Source organism: Arvicola amphibius, chromosome 9 (genome assembly GCF_903992535.2).
Source record: "Arvicola amphibius chromosome 9, mArvAmp1.2, whole genome shotgun sequence".
In the NCBI taxonomy this organism is placed as follows: Eukaryota; Metazoa; Chordata; class Mammalia; order Rodentia; family Cricetidae; genus Arvicola; species Arvicola amphibius.
The window spans coordinates 89,101,760-89,121,002 of record NC_052055.2 but is presented as its reverse complement, the minus strand read 5'-3'; positions in this window follow the sequence as shown (position 1 = coordinate 89,121,002).

Below are 19,243 nucleotides of genomic sequence, written 5' to 3'. Positions count from 1 at the left end.
TCAGTCTTTTCTTCTGGTAAGGGGGTACTTGTCTTTTTCTTTGGAAAAGAATCTAAATCGAAAAGACACTGTATTTAGAAAGTGGGGCTATTCAGAGTATCGCATTTCAATCTTATGATGTGCTATATCCTTATGAAAGAATAGAAAAAGGAGCAGAGATCTATTGGTCCAGTGCTCCATGGAATTAAGTTAGCTTTAGAACACTAAACATCCAAACATAGGTCTCATGTAGTAAGGGGACATTGAACACAATCTCATGTAGTTCAGTGAGGAATCTTAGTCTCTGTAGGTGACAGTGCTATGTGGGGCCATCTTTTGCTGGTGTCTCATGTCCTCATTTCAGGAGGCAGAAGGATAAGGCCATGGACAGAATGGCAGATCTGGCTTAGTGCCTGTTTTGTTTTGTTTTTTTTTTTAAATGACAGTTTCAAGAATCTATGTCATCTTGAATGTCTTATATGTCTCTAGTCAAATTTCCGAATAATGCTAGATCTTAGCTGCAAGTTCAGTATCCCAGTAAGAGGCCGTCTTTTACACAGAAGAATATGTAGAATTTGTGAAGTCTGCAGATCAAGAGTATAGAAATCAGAGGCTTAAACAAAAAGATAGAAATTAATATCTTTTACTGCTGCTTTGGAAGGTTGGAAAAAGCAATTTTTTCCATGCTTCATGGGTCTCGACAGTTTTGATTTGTTTTCTTGAAGGCAGACTTGTTTGAATTGGATGATGTAGAAGGAACCCAAAATGAAAAGAAAAAAAAAGATGGTGGCTTCTCTAAAAAGCAGATGGTGGAAAAGTCTGAGTATTCCACATTGTTACTGTGAAAAAAAATAAGGCCATGTAGCTCTTACCAGGTGAAACGGTTAAATAAAAAGAAGTTGGGGTTCTTGTCGCTCTTGGAGTGATGGCATTGTTGATAGAGATGCTACTGGATTTTGTTTATGTTGCTCTATAGTCTTCATCCTGCCCACAGGATACAAGGCGCTTAGTTGTCATGCACATTAAAGAACATTAGAAGACTTCGAGTAAATGTATTAGGACTTACTGTAATATTGTAGTCGTTAGAGAACAGTTGCAGACTTTAAATGTGTTTGGGGTGGAATAAAGCATCGGGGAAGGTCTTTACTTCATACAGATTTATAGCGAGCTGAGGGGTCGGTCAAGCCATGCTAGGGTTTTTGCTCACCCTATCCTGCTTCCACACTGATGTTCAGCGCCACGCATGCAAATTTCTGTCGTGTTTTGCCGAGAAGGACACGGGTTTAAGCTTGGAAGATGAAATGAGACGACTCTAAAGTTCTCATTGGCTTAGTCTGCCGTTTGCAGATTCAGTCAAGGTCTTCCACAGGCATCAGCTTGGCATTAAATGTAAGTGCCCATTAAAGTGAGAGTTTGACAGCCATTCTGCTTGGGACGGTGTTGTGAAGCCTCCAGCCACTCTGGTGATTCATTTCATAACTTCTTTCCTAATGGTGGCCAAGGATGGGGAGAGAAGGTGAACAGGCTTGTCTTCCCTGTGGATGCCAGGGTAAAATGGGGTGTGTGTGTGTCTCTGTGTCACAGCGATAAATACCCCAGCTGACAAATGAGTGAGATGGGGAACTCATTTCAGGGACTTTGTTTGATTTGTCTCACTTTCTGCACAGATAGCACCAGGGAGTTGTGTTTCCTGCAGTCTGACGTGAAGGGTTTAGTTATCCTGCTCCTAAAAACCGTAAGCATCACTTGGGGGTGGCCCTCCAGTGGTACATTGTGGGCACAGTATTTTCTCACACGGTAGCTAGCTTGTATTCAGGTAATCAGTATTTACCCAAAGCGTCTGGCCGCCTTTTCGGTGTTGAGTCCTTTTTTGGCAGGGCTTTGCCCTCATCTACGCCTTCCCGCCATAATTGGCATTGTAGACAATTAGCTTTGTGACTCTATGGAAATCATGTCACCTGTAGGAAATTATCTTCCCACTTCTCTGACCTTCCTGCCAAAGGCAATACTATTTCCTGTTATTAGATTTGCTTTCTCTCCGGCAAGCTCTTTTTGTCTGCTGCTTCCTGACATTTCATTTTATCCAGGAATTGTCACCGCAGCACCTCATCAACAGCTAAAGATTATGTCTCTATACGAAGCAGCTACATTTCCCCCAAGCCTGCCTTTGCAGTTGCTGGTTTTGAACGCTGATGACAAGGCAGTGAAATAATATTGCTAATAAATGCATGATAGGGTTTCCAGTTTACGGTAATAGGATTATGGAACTCTTTAAGGTTTTACCTTATTTTACGTTCACACTGAAAGCATAGAAAGGAAATAAATTCAGCAAACGATGCATGCAAGGCTCTTTGTAACACAGGAACGAGTCATCACATACTTTGCTGACCACCTCCATGCACGTGGTACATTTATTTTTAGCCTCCACTTGTGCCATAGAGGGTAACAAGATTACTCATTTCAGAAAGATATTGGGATGCATACTTCTCTTTGATCTTCCCTCTCAACTAATTAGAGACTTATTTAATAATCTGGTGCCACCCTTAGCCTTTGGTTTTCTGTAGAGTCCTGCCTTGCCCTTGAGTCACTCCCCCAGTCTCCCTGAGTGAATCTGTCTACTCCCGTGGTATCAGTTCCCATATATGTGCATGTGATTCCCACTTCTTAACCGCTGAGCACAGGCCCATCCATCCAACTACCTGTTGCACATCTTTATTAGGAGATCCCACAAATGTTTCATACCTAATGTATCTAAAGCCAGGCCTGCTTCTTCCTAAGCCTGCTTCTTTCTCCTTCCCCCAGCCACCATACATCAAGGTCCTCCTGAGATTCTGTTTTAGTATCAGAATTGTCTTAATGTCTTAACCAGTGGGTCTCACCTGGGCAGCTTTGCCTTAGAACCTATTTGGTGATGCTTGGGACATTTTTGGTGCTTGCAACTGGCAGGGCCCTGCTCGTGTTACTTAAGGGATGGAGATCAAGGAAACTGTTAAGCATCCTACAAGCTATTCTTCCACAACAGAGAAAGTGTCTGGCTTGAAATGTTAGTGACATTATGACTGGGGATCCTTGTTCTAAAGTTTCCCCTCTCTATCCTCTCTACATTGAACTGCATTAAACTGTCCTATTACTGTTAGCAGCATATATACCCATAATTATTGTGTATCTCACTGTGAGCTCAAAACAATCCTAATTATTAGAATTTTGAATATGAACACACACACTCACACACACAAGCCTTTACTGTACTCAACAATTTTATAGTCTAATGAAAGGGAGCATTAGTAATAGATGATTAATTTTCTGAGTATGAAAATACACATGTAATGTTAGGAGATCTAACGGGACATCATCTTATATCTGAATCTGGTCCCCTTTCCATATCTTTTCTCAAAATGTAACCTAAGCACTTTTCTTATTAAGTGTTCTTCTTCCCATGGGTCCCTATCACCTTTATCAGGAAACACAGTTGCCTGTTGCTTTGTGCAGAGGTTTTCTTAGATACCCTCACCCGCCTCTCTGCTTCCATATTGTTTCTCCTCATTCTATAATCCAGTGCCGTGATTCAGGCCTTCTGGGTCAGCCTCTTTCACACCCACCAGACTTTATACCCTCTTAACACATGCAGACTCCATGACACATTTAAGCCAGCTGATACAAGTTTATATTGTGTGATATGATATATGTGTATATATTATATATCATGTAATATATAATACATGTAATATATAATATATGTTTATATTATATTATGTACACATGAACATGTACAAACCCACACTGAGACATCCATATGCAAATAATTTTTTTTTAAAAAAGAATGAACTTTGACTCCCAAATAAAGCCACCATTAGCTGTGACCTTGCCACCTTCTCTAGTTTCCTGTGCTTCCTGGCGTCCTGTGAAATGGAGGATAATTGCATCCATTTGCAGCATTGTTGGTTAAGTGTTATTACATGCACAGCACAAAGAATGCTGACAAGTGGAAACAGGAAGTGTTAGATGCTGCAATTTGATGGTGATCCCTTCCAGGAAACACCACGAATGGCTCCTCCCTGTTTTGAGGAATAGTGTGAAACCCCGCCAGGGCGACAAATGTTCACAGGGTACTGCTCATTCTTAATGGAAGAATGGAGGCAACAAGAGCCTCCTCGCTGTTGAGGAAGCAGCTGTACATTTATCTTGGGGTTCTTGTGCATTCATGACTTGCCTGAGAAAGTGATAGCTCTCCACTCGTGTGGCGCCCAGTCTCCAAGCACTTAAATAGCAAAGAAGTTTGGAATGGTCTCATCATATAACCCAGGTTGGTTTTAAGCCTTCAGTCAGCCTCCCGAATACTGAATTGTAGGTGTCTGCCACCATGCCCAGGTTCAGCGTCCTTCACGGTAGATTATCACTATGGCACTTCCGCAACAGGGTAAGAAGAGCAGCCGTCTGCATTTTCCGCAAAAAGGAGATTCTGAGAATGAAGTTCCCTGCTCTGGGGCGTGGACTGACTTATGCTCTGACCCCTGGCCTGCACATTTTCTTCCATGCTTGACTTTCATACTGAGGCCTCCAACTAGCCTCCTTGGCCAGGGAGCTCACCCGCAGGCCTCTAAGAGACAGTCTTTGCTACTACTATCTTGGGAAAGTTACTTGAGCTTCTGGCTTCAGCTTTTTGAGTTGAGAGAAGAAATCACAGAACAGTATCAAAAACTTTTTATGTTAAGCCTGGCTCATGGTATATTCAAAGAATGTTGTTAGCTGTTATTATAGAATTCTACTAATTTTTTGTTTGCAGGACTTATCTAAATAAAGTTTTCTAACTGTAGTAATTTTATATATTCAAGAATAAGAGCCATGTTTTGATTTAATTGAAATTAAGAGTCATGTAATAATTTGTTCCCAGAATGAAAATTCTAGAATACTTAGCCCTTTAAGTTAAGGAATTTGTATTGCCGGACTTCCAAACTTAGAGTCCTTGGCATCACTAGAGACGGTATAAGAGATGTGGAGCCAGGAGTGGCACACAAAGACACGGTGAATACGATGATGCCTTGTGTGGTCTGCTAGTTTCTCAAAGATGTTTAGCATCGTCTCCGCTAAGCTCAGAAACTTGTGCTATCTTATCTGTGTTGTGGTATCTTCCCTATTCTCTCAGCTCAATCCTTAATGGGCAAGGAAACCAGTTTCCCATAAGAAGGGATCTGGATAGTTAGAGACCAGGGAGAGCAGCGTCAGATTTTCTCTTGGTGTCCTGCTTGGTCCTCTGTGACGTTGTGGCTGATGTCAGTGCTGCCAAGAAGCTGGAAACAACGTCGTATGAAGCAAACGCTTAAATCTCTCTAGAAGCTAGATCTATGCATCAAAATAAGAACTAGGAGTTATACACAGCTTCTGTCTTTACCCAAACTAGGCTGCACCAGACAGAAGGAAATAGAGAATGACTCAGTGTGCTTATTTTTTAGAGGTGAACCAGCCTGCTTGTGAAGGTATCAATAGTTGTTGAAACAAAGTCAGTGAGGGAAATGCCCCAATTCCTGCCACTTCCACTAGATGAATGCGGCCCACTTAGGTCCTCGTGTGCTCCTTTCCTTCAAGCCTAACAACGGGCATTGATTCAACCTCTAAAGCAGTGAAGTAGAGATTGTATGCTGTGGATCCTGCTGCCTCTCTCGTAACTACTCAGTTCTATTAGTACAATGAAAAGCAGCTATATAAAAGCCATGGATAAATTAATGTAACTATTTTGAGCATGAATTGGGCCAAATTTGACCTGTGGGAAACAGTTTGTCAATGCCTGACCTAGATGAAGAGCAAACTGTTTGAGGGATACAAATGAACAAAAGTGACTAACATCCTAATATGTACACTCTTTCAGAATAGAACGTATGACTTCAAACCTTCTGTCAAGAAACAGTTCCACTGGCAAATCCTGTCCAATGCTGAAACAAATAGTACTAAATTCTACACAAATCAGGAAAATGATGGCTGGAACTTCCCAACATAGGTTTTTTTTATTTATTGATTAATTTTTATTGAGCGCTACATTTTTCTCTGCTTTCCTCCCTTGCTCTCCCCTCCCCTTAACCCTCTTCCATGGTCCCCATGCTCCCAATTTACTCAGGAGATCTTGTCTTTTTCTACCTCCCATAAAGATTAGATCCATGTATGTCTCTCTTAGGGTCCTCATTGTTGTCTAGGTTCTCTGGGATTGTAATTTGTAGGGTTTTTTTTGCTTTATGTTTAAAAACCACTTATGAGTGAGTACATGTGATAATTGTTTTTCTGTGTCTGGGTTACCTCACTCAAAATAATGTTTTCTAGCTCCATCCATTTGCCTGCAAATTTTAAGATGTCATTATTTTTTTCTGTTGTGTAGTACTCCACCGTGTAACTGTACCACATTTTCCTTATCCATTCTTTGGTCCAGGGGCATTTAGGTTGTTTCCAGGTTCAGGCTATGACAAACAATGCTGCTATGAACATAGTTGAGCACATGTTCTTGTGGCACGATTGAGCATCCTTTGGGTATATACCCAAAAGTGGTATGGTTTGTTCTTGAGGAAGGTTGTTTCCTAATTTTCTGAGAAATCACCATACTGATATCCAAAGGGGCCAAACCAGCTTGCATTCCCACCAGCAATGTAGGAGTGTTCCCTTTATCCCACATTTTCTCCAGCATAAGTTGTCATCAGTGTTTTTGATCTTGGCCATTCTTACAGGTGTTAGATGGAAACTCAGAGTTGTTTTGATTTGCATTTCTCTGATGACTAACAATCTAACATATGTTCTGAAGCTAGCATTGCCCTGCAACTAAAACCAGACGAGAAAACAAAATTATAGGTCAATATCTCTCAAGGATAGACACAACAATTCTTAACAAATGAACAATACATTGTGACCAAATCGATCTATTGCAGGATTGTAAGGTCAGTTTAGTGTGCAAATATCAGTGTAGCTTACCATGTTAGTCAAGAGGAAAAACACTATCATTTAATAGAGAGTAAGTGTTTGACAAAGCAACATATGTCCATGATTAAATTCTTGGTAAACAGAATACAGAGACTCTCCTTAGTCTACCAAAGGCATTGATGAACATCCTGGAGGTGATACAGTCCTTAATGATGGATGGTAGTCACAAGGATACACATTCTCTGCAACATTGTACTTAGAGCTCTAACTATTGTAATGAGGTAAGAAAGCACTAGCTATACAGGCAAGAGAAAAAAAAAGCTAGAACTTTTCATCACTGGTGACATCACCATCATTAGAAAACCCTACTCTTCAGAATGAATCGGTGGATGCAGTAAGGTCCTAGGAGGCCAAAACAAATATTCCTAGCAATCATAAAAAGTTGAACATCTTATAACGACCATTCTGGTAACTTCTAAAACATGGGATACCTAAATGTGAAATTTAGCATAACATGTAAGACCTACACACCCTGCACCTCAAAACATGACTGAAAGGAGAGTGACAGATTAAGATGGCAACTGGGGGTGGGGCTGGAGAGACGGCTCAGTGGTTAGGAGCACTGATTGTTCTTCCAGAGGTCCTGAGTTCAACTCCCAGCAACCGCATGGTGGCTCACAACCATCTGTAATGAGATCTGGTGCCCTCTTCTGGCCTGCAAGCATACATGTAGGCAGAACACTGTCTACATAATAAATAAGTAAAATCTTTAAAAAAAAAAAAAGTGGCGGCAGGGTTAGACCATGCCCTGACATTGATGTGTACCGCTCCTAACACACAGCTCTCCTCCCAGGAGCTAAGGTGAAAGCTGCGCCGATGGAGGCGGGAAGGAAGGGCTGCTGTCCTTTCAGTTCCCTTGGTAAGCATAGCACTGTGAAGAGAGCTGCTTTCTCCTCGGGGAAGGAGCTAATAAACTGCGGACCTGAACTTAGTGCTGAGCCCATGATGGACGTTTCCAGGCCATAAATGGTGCCTCTGCAGTCACATTAGCTTGATGTCTCAGGACCTTTCACTGAGCTTCAGACAGCACCGTGTGGAAAAAGAATCCAAGCACTGGGGTATTATAGGTCAGAGAAGGAAGCCCAGATTTTTGGCCGTAGAACTCAGTGCTAGGCCCACCATGGTGAGACCCAGCATTCTGCAGTGCCCCGTGTCCCTGGCGCTAAGCCAGTGCTCATACATGAAGTCCCTGAACCTGCTCTGGTGTCGCATGGGGCCCCAAAGGTACCTCAGTATTCTCACCAGCATTGCCTCTGGTCACCTGCAATCGTCTTGACCGTGAATATGCTTGAGCACCAGGCAAGCATAGCAGTATGGACCCTGCTCCTGCTGGGGAGCCGCATGTGTCTGAGCCCTACATGTATTCAGCCTTGTAGTACGGGGCCAAATAATAAGGCAGATTCCCACCGCACCTGAGCAAGGTTGCTGACTTTAGGCTTTGGGGGGTGAACTAGGCTTTCGATACTTTCTGAAACCATCTTGAGGGGCAAAGCTGAAGTTGTGACAAAAACTCCCTGTGCAAACACAGTGAGTACAAAGACCCCAGACTCAGAGCAGACCCCATTTGGGGTACCACCAGATGAAACAACAGTGGCCACAGCCTCGAGAAGTAAACAGCCTGTGTACAATTTCTGGAAGAATGGGTAAAGATAGATAAATGATCATGACTGTATTGCCAGCAGTGGTGGATTTAAGACCACAAGCCAGTCTGGGCTGCATGGACCCCGTGTCGGAAATGAAAACAAGACCCAAATCCAGATTGTTAAGACCGGAAGGTAAGGTCTCACCAGCCTGCTAACAAACACCGTGAGCTTTCAGGGAGCTGCGACTCACCAAAAGGGCAAAATAAAACTCCAGGGATTGAACGATTGACTGTCTAAGAGGACAAAATGAACTTTCACAAGCAGGAGAAAGTTTAGTTTTAAGAGAGACTTGATAGAGATGGATGAAACTTGCAATGTAGAAGGAACGGCGGGCTGTGTCCTGCCACCCGGGTAGCTTTACCCAAAATAATTACACTGAAACTGTATTCTTTTAAATACTGCCAGGTCCATTTGTTTCAGCCTCTTATTATCTAATTCTCACATCTTGCTTTAACCCATATTTAGTAATCTGTGTAGCATCACGAGGTGGTTGCTTACCAGGAGAGTCTTTAACCTGCGTCCATCTCGGAGAGGAGAGGCATGGCGACTCACTATGGCGACTGCCTGAAGCGTCTCCCCAACTTTGATTCCTTTCTCCCACAATTCTGTTCTGTCTACTCCGCCTACCTAATTTTCTGTCTCTTAAAGGGCCAAGGCAGTTTATTTATTAACCAATGAAAGTAACATAGACAGATAACTCTCCTCCATCATTGCAAAGGAAAAAAAAATCAGATAGACTTCCTCATAGCGGGGTCATCAAAAATGACTCAGTGGATAAAGAACTGATTGCACAAGCCTGCAGACCTGAGTTCAATCCCCAGAACCCATTTAAGGGTGACTGAGAAGTGGTGACCCCACAAAGTTGTCCCTAGCCTGTGGCATGCCCCCCTCACAATCATAATTTTTTTAAAAAAAAATCCTCATACTGGAAAGTACAGCAAAGGGAATAAAAAGCGTCTAGACGTTATCCCTAGCCGTCTAGGTGAAAAGGAAGAATCAGCACAAAAAAAATAGGCCGCTTGAAAGCACATTCGGAGAAGAAAAATGGAAAAAAAAAAGGAGACAGCTTCTGGGAACTTTGACACTGCATTAAAAAAGCAAACATCTTGAGGTTACATGACAATACCAAGGAGGTAGAAAGCTTGTTCAGAGACGTGACAGAGAATGTCCCAAATCCTAGAATGTGATGAAGATATCCAGGCGAAATACAGTTAAAGGTCACCAGTCACATTCAACTCAACCAAGTCCACCCCAAGATATAATCGGGCTTTCAAAATACAGAGAGGAGTCTCCAAGGAGGAGAAAAGAAATAACGTGTCTTAATTTACCTGACGGCCAAGCTCAACAGAAACCTTATCAGCCAGGAAGGAGCAGGCTGACAGAAAGTATTAACAGATTAACAGGTGTGTGTGTGTGTGGGGGGGGGTGACACACGTAGAGGACACCTTCCAAGCAAGAATGCTGTATTCACAGAAGCCCTTTGCAAGTAAAGGAGATTATAAAGACAGCCCCAGACAATTTCTCACAACCAGATGTTGCAAGGAGCCCACTTGTTCGTCCCGGCTGCCTGGCTAGCTTCGCCCCTAAATAACCACACAGAAATTGTATTTATTAAAACACTGCTTGGCCTATTAGCTCTAACTTCTTATTGGCTAATTCTTATATTACTTTAACCCATTTCTATTAATCTGTGTATTGCCAAGTGGCAATGGCTTACTGCATAAAATTCCCAGCATCTGGGGCTGGAGAGTTGGCTCAGAGGTTAAGAGCACTGACTGCTCTTATGAAGGTCCTGAGTTCAATTCCCATCAGCCACATGGTAGCTCACAACCATCTGTAATGAGGTCTGGTGCCCTCTTCTGGCCTACAGACATACATGCAGACAGCATATTGTATACATAATAAATAAAAAAATTCCCAGCGTCTATCTTTGGCAGATCCATGGTGTCTCTCTGACTCTGCTTTCTTCCTCCTAGAATTCAGTTCCATCTTCCCTGCCTAACTAAGTTCTGCCCTATCAGGCCAAGGCAGTTTCTTTATTCATTAACCAATACAAGCAACACATAGAAAGAAGGACCTCTTATGACAACCAGATGTGGTCTGTAAGAAATGCTGCTAACAGAAGTGCTTCAAGCCAAAAGTAAGAGACACCCGTGAGTAAGAATCAAACCAGGCAACATGGGAACGCATGAAACTCATGAGTATTTATAGAAAAGTTCAGTATGCCCTATATTGTAAACAAAGCAACCAAACCATTATAGCTGGAGTACAAAGACTAAAAACAATTTGAAAATAACTATACTAAGAGATAGGTAAGATAATGTTGAAAATAGAACAATTATTCAGAATACATGGAGCGATAGAATGTAGCTATTTTACATTGTGGTGTGTGTGTGTGTGTGTGTGTGTGTGTGTGTAGGGATGTATAATAGTGTACATGGGGGTGGTCAGAGGACAATTTGCAGGGATTGGTTCTCTCCTTTGACCGTGTGGTTTTTGGGATCAAACAGGTTGTTAGGCTTTGTGACAAGTACCTTTAAAATGCACAGAGACATTTTATGGACCCGTAATATATGTTTTAATTATTATTTCCCCCTGTGTTTTTGGTGGTTTTCCTCCTATACTTATGATCAGTGTTAAATTCCCTCTCATCATCATAAGCTTATTGGAATGACAAAGCAAAACCTATAATAGACACCCTGAAAATAATGAGGCATGCAAATAATCAGAAAAAAATGTAACATTGATAGACAGCTACAAGAAATGAAAATATAATAGGAAAGAATTACAAGAACAAAGCTAGAACACAAGTGACAAATGACAATTATAGAGAGAAGGGAGGTCGCTTGTTGCTTCCCGGCCGCCTGGCAGCTTAGACCCAAAATAATCACACAGAAACTGTATTAATTAAATCCTTGCTTAGCCCATTAGCTCTAGCTTCTTATTGGCTCATCTCTTACTTATTAATTTAACCCATTTCTATTAATCTGTGTGTAGCCATGTGACAGTGGCTTACCGGGTGAAGTTTCTAGCGTCTGTCTCCGGTGGCTCCATGGCATCTCTCTGACTGCGCCCTTCTTTCTCCCAGCATACAGCCTAGCTTTCCCTGCCTAGTTCTGTTCTTCCCTGCCATGGGCTCAAAGCAGTTTCTTTATTCATTAACCAATAAAAGCAACACATAGACACACCAGACAATAGTAAGATCTAGCCTATCAAAGTAAATGGTTTGAATCTCCTAATAAAAAACAGAGACTGAAAGAAGAGTAATAAAAGGCCCCACCAAGCATTGTTTAACTGTTGTTTGAAAAAACATGACATCTTTGGACGTGTGTGAGGAATACTGGAAGTTTGGAAGAATCTATTTCAAATAAATGGTACACGGAGGGATGCAAGAGTAACCATGCTTACCCTAGACAGAGGGATGCAAAGGTAAATAACCATGCTTACCCTAGACAGAGGGGTGCAAGGGTAAATAATCATACTTACCCTAGGTGGAGGGGTGCAAGAGTAACCATGCTTACCCTAGACAGAGGGATGCAAGGGTAAATAACCATGCTTACCCTAGATGGAGGGGTGCAAGGGTAACCGTGCTTACCCTAGACAAAAGTAGACTGCTCATAAAGGCAGTTTTAAAAAGGAAGCAGGGCGGGTTACTGTATAATGATAAAGGAACCAGTCAGCAAAAGAAATAATGTTTTAAGGTACCTTTACTATGGAATCACCTACCTATACGAAGCAAATATAACAGACCTACAGTGAAAGACAGGCCCAATACAGCGACAGTAGGAGAAAGTATTTAATATGCCTGAATGGTGACACCCAGCACTCATTTCCTTCTCCACAGAGAAACACCAGAGTGAAACAGTTGTAAATATGTTTGGAAGGAGAACATTGATGAGAGAGTATAACATTGTAAGAATCAGACAGTAGTACAGAAAAAGAAGAGATCTGTACGTCCTAGCAATTGCCACACCAGCCTCCATCTCCCAGCTCACAGAGAGGGAGACTCCTTTGTAGAGTGTGAATGGGAGAGTCCCAGCATTGTGTCAGCATGGCTGCTGTCCAGCCTAGGTATGGGACAGTTTCAGTCTGTGCTGGCTTGCTGCTCAGGTAAACAGCCTGAAATCTATACAGTCTTTGCTTTGGAAAAGGCTGCCCCAGCATCTCTGTGGTTCCCCTGGCTACTGTGGCCAGAAGCCTTCTGGAGACATGCGACAGTTCTGAATTGGTACTGCTCTATGGGTGAGGAACCCCATGCAGATTCTCAGATCTGGGATTCCACAGAACTTTATTGCACAGGCTCAGAGAATCTATGCTTTGTGAGTGGCTATAGGAGACAATTGTGTGGCCCAGAGGGGAACAGAGGCCACCCTTCTGGGAAGCCAGGAGATACTAGGTGCTCTGACTTTGAGACCAAAGGTCAACGACAAGTGTAGCAGTATCATCACCAGGTTGACAGGAACCTATGTAGTTTCCACCACCCCCGCCCTTATCGCGGTAGGTGCCTGTTGTTGCTAGGCTAGGGGCAGGGCAGAGGTGAGGCCATGGCCACCACTGGTGTCCCACTGCTGATGCATTCAAGATCCTGTGTAGGTCTAGAACTGCAGCTACTGCTCCATACATAGATGCTATGCTAAAAGGGCCCAAAGAGATACAGATGTCCAGTTGCACCCAGGTGTGCACTGCTGCCAGGATCTGCAGAAAAGAGGGCCAAAGTTCCCACTGCTGCCCTGAATCAAAAGTAACCTGGGGAGGAAAGGATTGATTTCACCTCCTATAAGTCCACCACTGGACTTGTAAGCCAAGGCAGGAAGCTGGAGGTAGGAACTGCAGGAGAGGCCTTGAAAGAGTGCTGCTTACTGGCTTTCTCCTCGTGACTTGCTCAGCCTGCTTTCTTATAGAACCCAAGACTACCTGCCCAGGAGTGGCACCGCCCACCATGGGCTGGACCTTCCCCCATCAATCACTAATTAAGAAAATTACCTGTAGGTCTGCCTACAGTCTGATCTTAGAAAGATTTTCTCAGTTGAGGTCCCCTCCTCTCAGATGGCTCTGTCTTGTATCAAGTTGACGTACAAACTAGCCAGCATACCTGCCACCTCAGAGCTGGCTTGGCCACCAAAGAGGGGCTGCTTCAGATCCTGTGGTGTCAGGGTCCTGCACCACTACTTGTTTAAAGGAGAACTTCAGCCACTGCCGTGGCTCCCAGTACCAGAGTGCCTTGGTAATAGCAGAGTTAGAATTTACACTGCCCACAACCTGTATTGCCCCATTGGGGCCTTCGTCCCCATCATAGAAGTTATTAAGCCGTAAGCACTCCACACATCCACACCCACACCTCCTGCTGGGTATGCCACACCCTCCTAAGCTGATAGTGTCCCTAATTGCAGGAGCCACAAAGAAAGAGGTCCCTCCAACGCCATAGTGCTTAAGAACTGTGTTCAACCCAAGAAATTAAGAAACTTCACTGTGGTACCTAAATGGAAATACAGCCAAATGCATAGAAAGCTGGCATTCTTGAGACATAGTTTCTGCATGGCTGCCCCCTAACAGTGGAGAGGCACAAACCTTAGAATATTTTTCTAGGCACAGACACCTGCCCCCAAGTCAATAAGGATGAAATGAGTAAAGAACTTAAAAGGATGCTAATGAGAAGTTTAGCAACAAAGCTCCTAGAGGATGGGTGGAAGACTTGGAAATGAAGTTGCTGTACACAAACAACAAGTCACTGAAGCCCCAGACTAGATTAAGTTGTTGAAAGAATTTGTGAATTGAAGGTGAGTCCTTCAAAATGTCCTAGTGACACACACACACACACACACACACACACACACACACACACACACGAGAACAAGAAAAATGAAAAGAGTTGGCGTACTCAAGATAACTGAGGTACCATGAAATGAACAAGCTTCTACATCTCTAGATACCCAAGCTCTATATAGAAAAAGGATTCGCTAGAGCATATTGTCAAATTGTCACAAGTGTATGGAAAGGGATAAATTGTAGGCTTTGCCATATAAAAGCGCTGTCACATTTAATAGTATCCCTGTGGCACTAAGAGCAAATTTCACTGCACAAACCCGATGGCCAGGAGGGAGTGGAATGACGTAGTCTAAGACCTAGAGGAAAGTAACTGCCAGCCCCAATACAGTATCCGTCATGGCTGTCCTTCGGCAAGAAAGGACACACAAAGGCCTGCCTACACAAGCATAAGTGAGGGAAATGACAACCAGAATGGCCTTGGCAAAGATGCTTATGAGAATTCTGCATTCAGAAGTAAAGGAAAGGTAGCTACCAGAATAAAGCCAGGTGACACTACAAATCCTATCAGAACAGCAGATAGCTAAAATAAAATTATAAAGTATTGGTATAGAAAATCACTAAGATGAATATAAGAAAAAGAATTAATATTACAGAAAGGCAACAAAGGTTATAATGGTTAAAAATGAACAAAATACAACATTTATGGTCACAGTCATCCTATTCTAGTTATAACTTGCATGCCAATGGATGGACTATGTATTCTGGTGAAGAAACTGACTGGAAGAAATTATAAGAGGACAAGACCAAGTGATGGATGAACCAGAAAAAGCATGCAGAACCTGAAAGTGAACATATATAAATGCCATTCCAAGAAAACACATGCAGAAGTTGAGCAGAAACATCTGCACTTACATCTCATAAAATGGGCTTGAAGATAAAAGCTATGGGAACTCAAAGGCATCACCATGCAATGAGTTTGGATCGACTCAGTAAGATAGAATAGGAGTAAGTCTCTAAGACTGAATATCTGAGAGCCCTATGATTATGATTATGTGCTCTGAAAGGATAAACAGCTTCCAATATATAAGGTATAGGAAACATCAATACCCTGCTTTAATCGAAGGACCCACTTTTTAAAAACTGAGAAATCAAAACAAGTGAATCCTGACGTGAGCATCTTTTAAAAAATTCACTCACAACATCAAAAAGATTATTCGCTATAATCAAGCGGGACTCATCCCAAGTACAAGAACAATTCAACAAAAACAAATTAAGGAAACTGATAATCCACATCAATACAGCAGAGGACAATACCACATGGCATCTTTGTACTTGTAGAAAAATATCTGCAAAGTCATCAGTATTGATGGCGAACCCTCTGAACAAACTGACATAGAAGTTTACATACATTGGCAAAATAAAAGACCAGCCTTAAGAAACTCAGAACAGCACCAAACTGAAGCGAGAAGACCTAAACACTCTCCAAGACATGAAGCTTGACAAGACACAAAGATGACCGCGTTCGCTGCTCACTTAGCATAATTCTGGGCATCCTAGACAGAGCAGTGGTGCTGGAGACAGAAGCAAAGGACATGCAGATGGGAAAGTAGGATGCAAACTGTTACTGCTTCCAGACGTTATCTAATACATAGAAAACTAGAACACCCCAACGATGCACTAAAATTTATCTGAAGTAACATGGTGATTCAGCCAAGTTGCAAGACATAAACATCGACAGACAAAAACTAAAAAGATTTCTATGCATTACGGGCAAAATGGATGAAAAAAATCAAGAAAGAGTCCGGTTTGATCGCATGATCCATCAGTCCCATTCCAACTGGTCTTGGTGACCTCCCATTAGTTCTGTCCCACCGTCTCAGTGGGTGAACGCACCCCACACGGTCCTGACTTTCTTGCTCACGTTCTCCCTCCTTCTGCTCCTCATCAGGACCTTGGGAGCTCAGTCCAGTGCTCCAATGTGGGTGGGTCTCTGTCTCTATCTCCATCCATCACCAGATGAAGGTTCTATGGTAATATGGAATATAATCATCAGTGTGGCTATAGGACAAGGCCAGTTTAGGCACCCTTTCCTCTGCTGCCCAATAAATAATCTGAGGATATCTCCTTAGACACCTGGGAACCCGTCTAGAGTCCAGACTCTTGCCAACCCTAAAATGGCTCCCGTAATTAAGATATATACTTCCCTGCTCCCCCAACTACCCCTCCTCCATCCCAACCAATCCATTCCCTCAAGCTCTCTCCATCCTCTCCTTTTCCCTTCTCTCCCCACATCTCCCCTTATCCCCATCTCACCTCCACCCCCGTGCTCCCAACCCCTGCCCGGCAATTTTGTCCATTTCCAATATGCAGGATGATAATGTGACTGACGGTGGAGGCTGACTGAGAAGCCAAGGACAGTGGCGATGGGCTTTGATTCTATGGCATGGACGGGCTCTGTGTGAGCCTTCTCAGTTTGGATGCTCACCTTCCTGGACCTGGGGGGAGTTGGGAGGACCTTGGACTTACCATAGTGTAGGGAACCCTGATGGCTCTTTGGCCTTGAGAGGGATGGAGTGGGGGTGTGGGTGGAGGGAAGGGGAGGGAAGTGGGAGGAGGGGAGGAGATAGAAATTTTTAATAAAAAAATGAAAAAAATCTAAAAAATAAAAAAAATCAAGAAAGCAGTATAATTACAGTACCTACGAAACAGCTGTATGTCATTGCAATTCTAAACTTATCTATACCACAGGGAGACTCAGTTTGACGTAACCAGCACTATAAAGTTACAGTATAAAGTTATAGTCAAGGAGATGCCTAGACATCTTGGATCATTGAAGAACTAATTATGATATTGAAAAATGGAAATAGTAGGAGTGTCCTTCATCTGATTAATAAATGAAGTATAATGCCATATGGATTGCAATGCTAAAAAATTTGAATGTCATAGAAAAAATGGAAATGTATCCCTTGTATTAATAGATACAATTGAGGATCTTTATGTTAAATTAGACTAAACATGCTGAGGAGAGCAAGTTCTGCATGATGTCATCCACACGTGGAATTGAAGGAAACAATAACAACAATGAAAATAGATGACCTCATAGCATTGGGAAGTAGAACAGTGGCTACCAGAAGCTGCAGAGAGTGGGAACGGAGGGAGGCTAAGCCGGCACTAAGGAAGGTCTGCTGTGCGCTTAGTCCGTACAGTACTATAGACAACAAAACATGCCATGAGCCTCTGACGTTTACAGATTTTCAGTTGTCAACCAAAAGAGATGATAAATAATTTAGATTATATATTTAACCTGAACTAAATAGTAGGCAGTGTAAACGTGTATCAAAACATTTCATGGGACTCCATTAATATGTGTATTTCATGTTTTATGTATCAACTAAAACTAATTTTAAATATTTTTAATGATGTATTCATGTGTGTGGGTTTGTGTACATGAGTGCAGTGCCTCTGCTGGAGCCGGAATTACAGGGTGTTCATTAGCCCCAGATGTGGGTTCAGAGGCCAAGTTCAGGTTTTCTGGAAAGGCAGTATGCACTTTTAGCCGCTGAGCCAACGCTCAGCTATATATTAATTTTAAAATAAATAAAGATTTTGAAAGGCAAAGTTTCTCAAGACATTTAGGTTGGCTCACTGTGTTAAGTTACACCACAGTTAATCTCTATCTGACAGTTCGGCCCTTCGGTATATTGAAATTGAACTGTTTTATAGGAATCACTTATCCAGTTTGTTTTTCAGTTAAACCAAAGAGCATGCTCTAGGACCCTGAAATTTGACTTTAAGTCATTTAAATTCTCTAAGAAGGTCACCACGTAACAACAGCCCGTGAACATCTTGAGAAAGTCACGCAGCAGTGGCTTTATGTTAATGGTCCGTGTGCCAAAGCAGAATGCAAATGCCTATGAGCCGCTTTGTTGAGTGGGTGCACTAGTCCTGTGAACCGCCGATGAGTCTAAGCAAGAGGTCACTCACCAGATTGCTTACACTGGGGTGAAGTTCTCATTAGCAGTGCATCTCTGAGAGCTTTTACCAGCCAATGCATCCCCACAAAAAAATGAAGAAAACCAGAACTGAAGGTTGCCTTTGGGAGAACAGAGAGATGACAAGATTCTTAAAGCACAATTTCCTTGCAATATATTGTTCAGGTTCAGAGTATCACATCCTTCCCTGAAGCTGTAATATGTAAATCTAACGGTGGACAAAGCATCTTTTATTGCAGGCTATAAAGGTCAGCCCAATAAATGTAATTAATTATAAAAACACAACGATTGCCATACATAGTGGGTGAAACCTCGCAGCCATCTTCAGCTCTTCCTTCCTCTCATGACCTACATCCATTCAAGTGGTTTCTACTATTGAGATACATCCACGGTGTGATCATTGTCAGCCATGCCCACTGTTTCCATGGTCTTACCAATTAATTCCTTGATTATTGTGATACATTTTAGCTGGTATAATCCTTTCCTAAATTAGTTGAACATCTAATGGCAACTCTAGAAAAAACTGTGATTAAAAATTTGCTTATACACAGTAAAGTACCAAGCTTAAAAACTATTTTTCTAAGTCTCTCTTTCTAAAGAAGAGAAAAGCAGTTAGGTAATGGAGGGAGGCCAGTGGGCCAAATCCAACTGCTTCTTTTTGTTAATGAACGTTTACTTCATTCACACAGCTTTGTGCTTTAATTTACATATAGCCTCCAGAATTAATTGCAAGAGAACACACACATGTAACGTGAATCATATAGGTGTATATGTATAAGATATACATACATATATATGAAATGAAAAATTCAGTAGGTCAAACAAAAGCATCACCAACAGAATGGATCAAGGGTAAGGACAGAAGGTAAGTGCTTGAAGACGGAACAGGAAGCTGAGCATTCAGAC